A 9,710-nucleotide genomic window follows, 5' to 3' on the forward strand; every position below is an offset into this window, starting at 1 on the left:
TACATCTCTTAAATACACAAATACAATACATGAATAAAATATTTACTCAATACTAGACCAGCTTCATAAGATTATACACACACACACACACACACACACACACATATATATATATATATATATATATATATATATATATATATATATATATATATATATATATATAGATATGTATATATATATATATATATATATATATATATATATATATATATATACACACACACACACACACACATATATATATATATATATATATATATGCATTATTGTGTGTGTCTGTGTATGCTTGGGCAAGTGTCATGTTGGATAATATATTAATATTTTCACTTTACAATATTAAGATGTTGATCATACCATTTGACACAGTGTGAGTGCATATGACCTATTTTTGTTGTTTCAGAACTAATTTGACTTGCATGATTTCTTTTGCCATGTCATTATATTTTTCACATTTCAGCATGAATAGTATATAAAGTTAATTTAGGCTGGAAATTGGTTAATATATACTGTGCCTAATTTTTACCACCAATTCACGTGTTGCAGCTTTTTTTTTTTTTTCTTATAAGTGTCAATCATCTTTCGTCTCATGGTTCAAATCTAATAAAGTAGTTTTTGAGGTTTTTCTCAGTGACTTCAAACCCCCAAAGTATTTAAATCTAAATATTTTTGGGGGAAGAGTCAACACTGACATCTTAATGATTGTTGTTCTCAAATAGATCTCGGTGTTAATAGTCATAGTTTTATGAAGCTACGAAATTCTTTCACGAGGAAAGGAGGCCTTTCTTACAAAATGAGTCAGTAAATGATTGGGGCTATGCCTGTTCTTTGGTTTTTCTCAAAGTAACATGCAATTGTATATACTCGGAATCACTTCGATACAATGTTTGTATATATTGGCATAAAAAACTTTCATTCTCTAACCAACATTTTTGTTCAAGCTATTGACTTACTGAGGCATCCTCGAATGTCGTCACACTGAACGTGACTCTTTAGATTCTAAAGTTTGGCTTCACCGATCATGTTTCCAATTGATTCTGGGCTATGGAGTTGATGGTGTGGATCGAATTTCCTCTGTCTGATTAATTACCTTGTAAGACTTCTTTCGCTTTCTCCTACCTATCTCCTCTCGACCCTTTCTTATTTCCAAGCCTCCTTTCTCATCATGTCTCCTCGTCTCGTAGAATTTTATTTATTTTACCTCGTTATCTGTCTCTCCATTAATGAAATCTAAGAAATTTTTTGTGGGGTATAATAACTCTTTACGAAACTTTACTCATTTTTATATTTTTATATAGAATATTTTACCTTTTGCACAAATAATTTACTTCCAATCTCTTCTGTCGTCTCCTTTGAGTAGCGACATTTTTTCTCGCTCTTTTTATCTATGTGCATCTTTTAGTGGGTCGTTATCAGGAAGCCATAAATGCCACTTTCAATCCATGAAGAAAATGCTTTTGTTACCTTAATTAAGTTGCTGAGAGATTATAATCATATACCAGTTTGTCTTACTTTTTCGCATTTTAACCAATGTCTATTTGAAATTGACTGTTAATTTGTTTCTTTTATCATTTGTTTTTATTTCGGAGCGCAGTTTTCTTATTATTTCGGTTTTACACCGACTTCTGTACTAAACAAACATAAGTCTCTGGAGTGCCTGGATGATTTTTCTGTTTACGACCACTTACCTTCAAATTCATACACGCATATGCAATCTTGTATATATATATATATATATATATATATATATATATATATATATATATATATATATATATATATATGTATATATATATATATATATATATATATATATATATATATATATATATATATATATACATGCATACACCTTTTTCATCTTGAATGAAATGGGGTTAAAAAGGTTTAAACCTCTGGTTTCAACAGAAAATGTAACATGTAACGGTTCTTATCCACGCTAAAAGTCAATTTAAATTTATCGTTTGAGGTTTTAAGACCAAAAACCAGTACCAAATATGTTTTGATATCTAGATATGGAGACAGAACACTAACTCTTTGTTGAAGGTTCAAAATGAAAGATTTTAAAATATGAAATAGTCAGGGAGAGATCTATACTACAAAATGTAGTTGGAAAAGGTTGTTTTCAATTTTTCAAATATATCATAACCATTTAAAAATAAAGGGGTCTTATATTTATAACTATATAATAATCTCAAACCAAAAAAAGTAATTTATATATATATATATATATATATATATATATGTGTGTGTGTGTGTGTGTGTGTGTGCATATATATATATATATATATATATATATATATATGTATATATATATATATATATATATATATATATATATATATATTTATATATATATATATAAATATCTTCATCATCATCATCATCATTATTATCATCAGCCATAACTAGTCTGCTACAGGACAAAGGCCTCAAACGTGTCTTCACTCTCTTCTATTTATGATCTTCTATGCCAGTCTATACCCAAAGATTTTGTTAGTTCATCAATCCATCGTTTTCTCTTCCTTTCCTTGCTTCATTTGCAATGTCTATGAACCCATTCCATTATTCCTAATGTCCATCTATTATCTGTCATTCTCATTATGTGTCCTGACCATGTCCATTTCTTTTTCTTACTTGTTGTTAGAATACCCTCTACTTTAGTTTGCTCTCATATCATGTTGCTCGTATTCTGCCTCTTAGTGTTATTCCAATCATTATTCTTTCTATAGTTCCTTGAGTTATGACTAGCTTATGTTCTAAAGCTTTAGTAAGGCTCCAAGTTTCTGATGCATTAAGTTAATACTGGTGGGACCATCTAATTAAATACTTTCCTTTTTAGAGAAATTGGCATTTTACATTTCATAATCTCATTTTGCTTACCAAAAGGTCTTTCTCCCATGCTTATCCTTCTTTTAATTCCGGTCTCGTGTCCTGGTGAAACACTTACTGTCTGTCCTCTCTAGAGGTTCACCCATAATCTTATTTGTTGTCCCTGTATTTTCTTTCATTGAATAATATTTTAGTGTTACCCTGTCATCTGCCAATTTTAAGTTGATAAGGTATTCCTCATTGATATTAATTCTTATATTTTCCCTATCTAAATTTGTAAAAACTTCTTCTAGGTATGCTCTGAATAATTTAGGAGAGATGGGGTCTCCTAGTCTAAATCCTTTTTTATCCGAATTTTCTCACTATCATTATGTAGTTTTAGTATAGATTCATCTATTTCTTGTCTTTGACAAAATTAAACACTTTCTCATACTCTATAAATGCCATACATAGTGGTTTGTCATACGCTGTTGAATTTCCCATTAGCTTGTTAATTACATGAAAATGGTCACATGTTGAAAACCCACTTTTAAAGACTGCCTAATCTCTTTGCTGATTATAGTGTAGCTGTCTTTATATTTGGCCTAATATGATCTTTGTAAATATTTTGTATATTACAGAGAGTCAACTTATTGGTCGGTGATTTTCCAAGTCTTTTATGTGTCCCTCTTTCTGAATTAGTATAATGATAAAAGTTTTTTTCTAAGCGGTAGGTACAATGCATTCCTGTAGACATTTAGTGTAAAGTTCAGCAAGTTTTATTACTATGAAATCTCCTCCATCTATTATTAAATCAATTATTAAGCCATCTTCTTCTGCTGCTTTGCCTATTTCCATGCTTTTTAACGCTTTCTTTACTCCCACTATTGTTTGGTACCGGCTTAGGTGTTTCTTTATTTCTTTATATTACTATTTTATAGCATTTTGAAAATATACTCAGCCATTTTTATCACAAGAATTCTTTTCATCAATTTGACGCTTCCTTTTTTAGCGTTTCCTCAACTTTGTCTGATTATGTTTACGATTGACTTTGGTTTTAGGTTGTTTGTTGCTTTGATATATATATATATATATATATATATATATATATATATATATATATATATATATATATATATTACATATATATATATATATTATGTATATATACAGTATATGTTGTAGATATTATTACTATTATTATTACTACTTGCTAAGCTAAAACCCTAGTTGGAAAAGCAGGATGCTATAAGCCCAGGGGCCCCAACAGGGAAAATAGCCCAGTGAGGAAAGGAAACAAGGAAAAATAAAATATTTTAAGAACAGTAACATCATCTAAATAAATATTTCCTATATAAACTATAAAAACTTTAATAAAACAAAAGAAAGAGAAACCAGATAGAATAGTGTGCCCAAGTGTACCCTCAAGTAAGAGAACTCTACCCCAAGACTAAAGAACAATGGTTTGATTTTGGAGTGTCCTTCTCCTAGAAGAGCTGCTTACCATAGCTGAAGAGTCTCTTCTACCCTTACCAAGAGGAAAGTAGCCATTGAACAATTAGAGTACAGTAGTTAACTACTTGAGTGAAGAAGAATTATTTGGTAATCAATGTTGTCAGGTGTATGAGGACAGAGGAAAATCTGTAAAGAATATGCCAGACTATTCGGTGTATGTGTAGGCAAAGTGAAAATGAACCGTAACCAGAGAGAAGGATCCGATGCAGTTGTCTGGCCAGTCAAAGGACCCCATAACTCTCTAGCGGTAGTATCTCAACGGGTGGCTGGTGCCCTGGCCAACCTACTACCACCTACTATGAACAGTGATATATGGTAATGGATATAAGGTAGAAGGAGTAGATCCATTGTATGAATTTCCATAATGCTGTTATTGGGACATCAGGGATCGGCTCTTTGTATAAAAGGATATGAAAAGGGAATAAAAACTGTAAATGGTAAAACCAAGTGAGTAAGAGATGTATTAGGTGCTAAAGTGAGATTAACATGAGTACTGCTGTGTTAGAAGAGAAGACTAGGTGCAGGCAAACAAGAGGATGGATATGGTAGTTAAGAATGCCAGTGATTATTTTAAAGGGAAGTAGTTACGAGAGAAGGTTAATAAACAAGCGGATCTCAGAAAAAAGGTGAAAGAGGAGAAATATGTGACTGCATTTCTTGGTTGATGGTGTTAGTATTTTAAAGGTTTGTTGAAGGTTCACGATAGTTGAGAGGCTGCAAAATAAAGGGGATAAGGCAAGCTATAAGAATTATGTAGTCTTCATTAGTTGTTAGGATTTCTATTGAGAAAGTAATAAAGGGCACTGAACTACTGTTAGGGAAAGAACTGTGTGGGTTTAAAGAAGAGGTGCATATATCAAGTGTTTGCTATGAAGCAGTTATATATCAATCATGAAAGTGATGGAAATCGCTGTATCTGGTGTACATGAACCCTAAAGGAGTAGATAGAAAGGATGTGTGGTGTTTTTTTATGATTGTATGGCAACCATAGAAAGATGATACGGTGTTGAAAGAGGTGGAATGTTTTTATGATGAGAGTGACGAATGTATTAGAGTATAAAAAGTGTAGGGAGAGGAGTGACTGATTTGATTTGAAACTACGTCCGAGACAACAGGTTCTGCTGTATCTGTGGCTGTTCTTTATGGATGCAGTGATGTAAGAGGTAAGAGAACGACACTGGTCGTAGAATCCAAACTGTGGTTCAAGAAATGGAGTTTTAAATGGGATGATGAATATTTAATATTGCCAAGTAATACTGTGCTGGTTATTAACAGTTAAAATCAGTTGTGGAAGTTGTTTGAACGTGTCCGTAAAATGAAAGATTGAGATTAAATGTGTGCAGCAGTAAGTTAAGCAGAGTAAATTGAAAGATGAAGTATTGAATGTTATTATGGATGATGCAGAAACATGAGTTTCCAGGACTTATTATATCGAATGATGAGAGAAAATGTGAGTCACAGAATAGGTGAATCAAGAGAATTTGTAGGAATTGCGTAAAAGATTGGTAAGAGACTAGAAGATTCTCTGGAAGCCAATGAAAAAATCAACAGAGTAGGACAAATCAGCCACTATTTATACCATTCAGAGACCTTAAGAAAGCCTTTGATTCTGTCAAAACTTTAGAAGTAATGAAAGCTCTTCAAAGACAAGGAATAGATTAAGCTTATGTTAGAACTCTTGCAGATATCTATACAGGAAGTACAGCCCTCCTAAAACTTCTTAAAGACAGTGAGAAAATTCCGAATGAGAAAGGAGTTAGACAGGGAGACCCCATCTCCTAAATTATTCACAGCATGCCCAGAAGAATTTTTAAAAAATTTAGACTGGGAAAGTGTAGGAGTTAATATTAATGAGGAACACCTTAACAACATTAGATTTGCAGATTTGTTTAGTGAATCATGGGAAGAATTGCAAAAGTTGATAGAAGATTTGAATAGAGAAAGCAGAAATGTAGGACTGATAATGAATTTTCATTGAACATTATGTTCAATGAAAATACGGAGAGCCAATTACTACTAGACCTTGACTGTGGATACCTACTCCCATGCACGGACAGGTGTATGATTCCATTCACAGCCTTTCACATCCCTCACATCTACTGAAGACGAAGTTCATTTGGCACGGCATTACTTAGAATACTAAGGATTGGGTTCGCGCCTTTACAGTATGCCAAACTTGGAAAATTCATCGATACATGAATTCAGGAGTGGACACCTTTTTTCAACCTCAGTGCCGTTTTGCCCACATTCACGTGCACATACAGTAGTAGTTCCCTTACCCACATCAGAAGGATATTGTTACCTATTTTTGGTCATTGACCGTTCTACTGGTTGGCCTGAAGCTATCCCTCTGCAAGCTGCAACATCTGCCACATGTACATCTGCCGTACTCTCAGGGTGTATAGCTGGATTTGGTATCCCTGAGTATATTACTTCTAACAGGGTACTGCTTTCACCCCTCAGTTGTGAACATCATTAGAGAATCTCCTTGGCATCACCCTACATCAGAAACCGTCTACAACCCTGCAGCCAACAGAATGGTTGAACGTTTTTATCGCACCCTCAAAGCAGCTTTGATGTCCCGATGCAATGAGTCCAACAGGTTTACTTAGGTTCTCTGGGTCCTCCTGGGAATAAGGACCACTCCTAAGGACACCCTGGATGTCTCTGCAGCTGAAATGGCGTATTTTGACCAGTTAGACATCCCAGTCGAATTATTTCCGTCGGCAATCTCCAGTACCTACATCATGTTGTGGGAAAATTTACTCCATGCTGTCAGACTTACAAGCCCCCAGCAAAGCAAATACTGACAGATTTGCACAAGGCCTTGCACGTTTTCCTGTGCAACAACCCCAGCAAACCACCGCTAACGATCCCTTACATGGGCCCTTTCCTCATGATCCATCAACCAACGATGGTGTTCTTACCTAACATTCGTGGCGAAGAAGACTGGGTTTCCATTGATCACCTTAAACCTACGTATCTCCTGCAAGATGACCTGCCTACAGTGCGCCTCCCCAGAGCAGGGTGCCCTTTTTCACATGTCTCTCTTAGCAGCGGGTTTCACAGACGCTCATACACTGTATTTTTTGTATATATCACTCCCCCTTGCACTGATAACAACCTGTTTCAGCTTGCCTGTTCATTAATGATTAATTTTGAATTTTTGTGACATTCTTGCTTGGAACGGCTTGTATATAAACCCATGATCCTTTGATATGAAATTAGTTACATCCACCTCATCTCTCAGTTATCACCTAACGGCACTCTCGCACAATAGTTAAATGCATCCCGTTTTACCCACAAAGGAAAAGGGAAAAAAATAATAATTTTATATTCTCGGGATACGACTAATTGATACAGTATATTGTTTTTTTTTTCTGGCGTCATACTTGCTTGGATGATTGACGTCGACGTCAATAGGAATTATATTGAGAATCAGACTTTTTTTTTTTAATGAAATATGACAAGCTTTTGAGTTTGTGCGTACTCAAAAGATAAAATGGTACATGAGAGATATATATTAGAGGTTTCCTGAACAATCACGAACCATATAACAGGAAATACCAAGAATATTGGAGTTACAATGAAAATCTAAGATGAGTTCAAGTCTAAACATGTGACCAGGCTATATTGCCACAGATTTCCCATATCAGGCATGAGTAATTTTCATGTAGGATTACAGTAAAAAAAAAAAAATATATATATATATATATATATATATATATATATATATATATATATATATATATATATATATATATATATATATATATATATATATATATATATATGAGTTTTGATTTTTTAAGAAACAGGTTTATGATGTGGTCAAGCAAGAAATCTTTTGTTTGTTAGATATAAATCTTTGAAAGCTGCTGACATTTAAAACAGATGAAAAAGATGGCAGAAGAATGATATGGTCTCAAACAACGTACTTTTTGAAAAGTAATTAAATAACCTGTTCGAAAGTACATCGATAAGAGAATCTTGGAGATACAGGCATATCTTATGCTGACATCATACTAATTGATCAGTAAATATTTTTTTCCCTTTAACAAACCACTAATTTTCAAAACTCCCTCTCCCTCGTACAACGTATCCGTTGAATGAAATAATTCTCATAAAATCACACTCGCTGCGGACAGGATTCGAACCTGTGCGGGCAGAGCCCAATGGATTTCAAGTCCATCTCCTTAACCACTCGGACACCGCAGCTCTATCGTAGTTTGTAAAATAGTGCAATCTATTCTTACGTCGTAAATGAGCTTTTGATTACAGCACTCGTTTTACACTGTGTGTTCTGGTATGTTTTTATTCTCTGGACGCTCTTACGCACATATATGCACTTTTGTATGGAGTGATTAAGTTTTATTTTCGATGCATTACTTGTCTTGGTCATTTGTATTAAATGAAGAGAGTTGACAAACATTTTAGGTGAGCGTTTTCGTGTAAACAATGATTACCTTTTATTTAGAAAAATCTGGATATTTTACACATTGTTTGGAGAGAGAGAGAGAGAGAGAGAGAGAGAGAGAGAGAGAGAGAGAGACGCCGTCGGTCCTTCCTTGATTGAGAAAGGGAAGGGGCTGGAGGGTGCCTTAACCCGGTACCACACCTACTGCCTCTCCTCGTCATGTCGGGCGGGCATTGTGGGTGCGGAACCAGGTGGGCGGAAGTTCATATCGATCACGTGTTTTTCGGTCCTACACTGTATATGTGTTTGTGTGTGGCAGTGGGAGAAAGGCGGGGTAGTGGAATAGGTTGGTGAATTGGGAAGTGGATATGATCGGAGGGAGGTAGGGGATGGGGGGGGGGGGGGTTGCCAAAACGTTCGCGCGATAGAAAGGATGACGGTGCTGATGATGTCTGGTTGAAGGGTTAGAACTTAGATTATTTCGCCCTCAACTTCCTCATCCATCTACATCCAATGGATATCATCCACCTAATGATTGGGACGGTGTTTGTTTCGCTGTGGCTTCATTGATTAGCAACATCTCTTGTTAGTAGCGGTTTTTCGCGCTGAAAGAAAAAAATATTATTTCCATAGTTATGATTATTCATGATTATGGCATTCATACTTCCTACAGACCATTCTGAAAGTTGCGATAAATCTACTGACGGATATAAACAGTATTTCGATAGAATAACGTTTCTCTCTGACGTCTTTTATATCTGGTTTAGCAGTTGTATTTGTAACCTATTCGTGTACCAACCTTGTATACAGAATATCACAACCAATATTACATTTCTTATAAAGAGAAAATATTAAAAATGAGGACTGATCCTGAGTATAAGAAAAGGGTTAAGTGAACTACTAAAGACACTTTTTTCCTATTGTTTGGATTTATTTGTCAAATAAAGAGTATGCATAAATTACGTAT

General features: G+C 34.5%; 1 non-coding gene across 1 annotated transcript; it reads right to left on the reverse strand.

Annotated features, from left to right (window-relative positions):
• Window positions 1-8,462: 8,462 nt before the first annotated feature.
• TRNAS-UGA (transfer RNA serine (anticodon UGA)) lies at window positions 8,463-8,544 on the reverse strand. Its single transcript has one exon. It is a non-coding gene; the product is annotated as a tRNA-Ser (tRNA).
• Window positions 8,545-9,710: the final 1,166 nt, after the last annotated feature.

This window comes from Palaemon carinicauda, chromosome 8, assembly GCF_036898095.1.
Source record: "Palaemon carinicauda isolate YSFRI2023 chromosome 8, ASM3689809v2, whole genome shotgun sequence".
Lineage (NCBI taxonomy): Eukaryota > Metazoa > Arthropoda > Malacostraca > Decapoda > Palaemonidae > Palaemon > Palaemon carinicauda.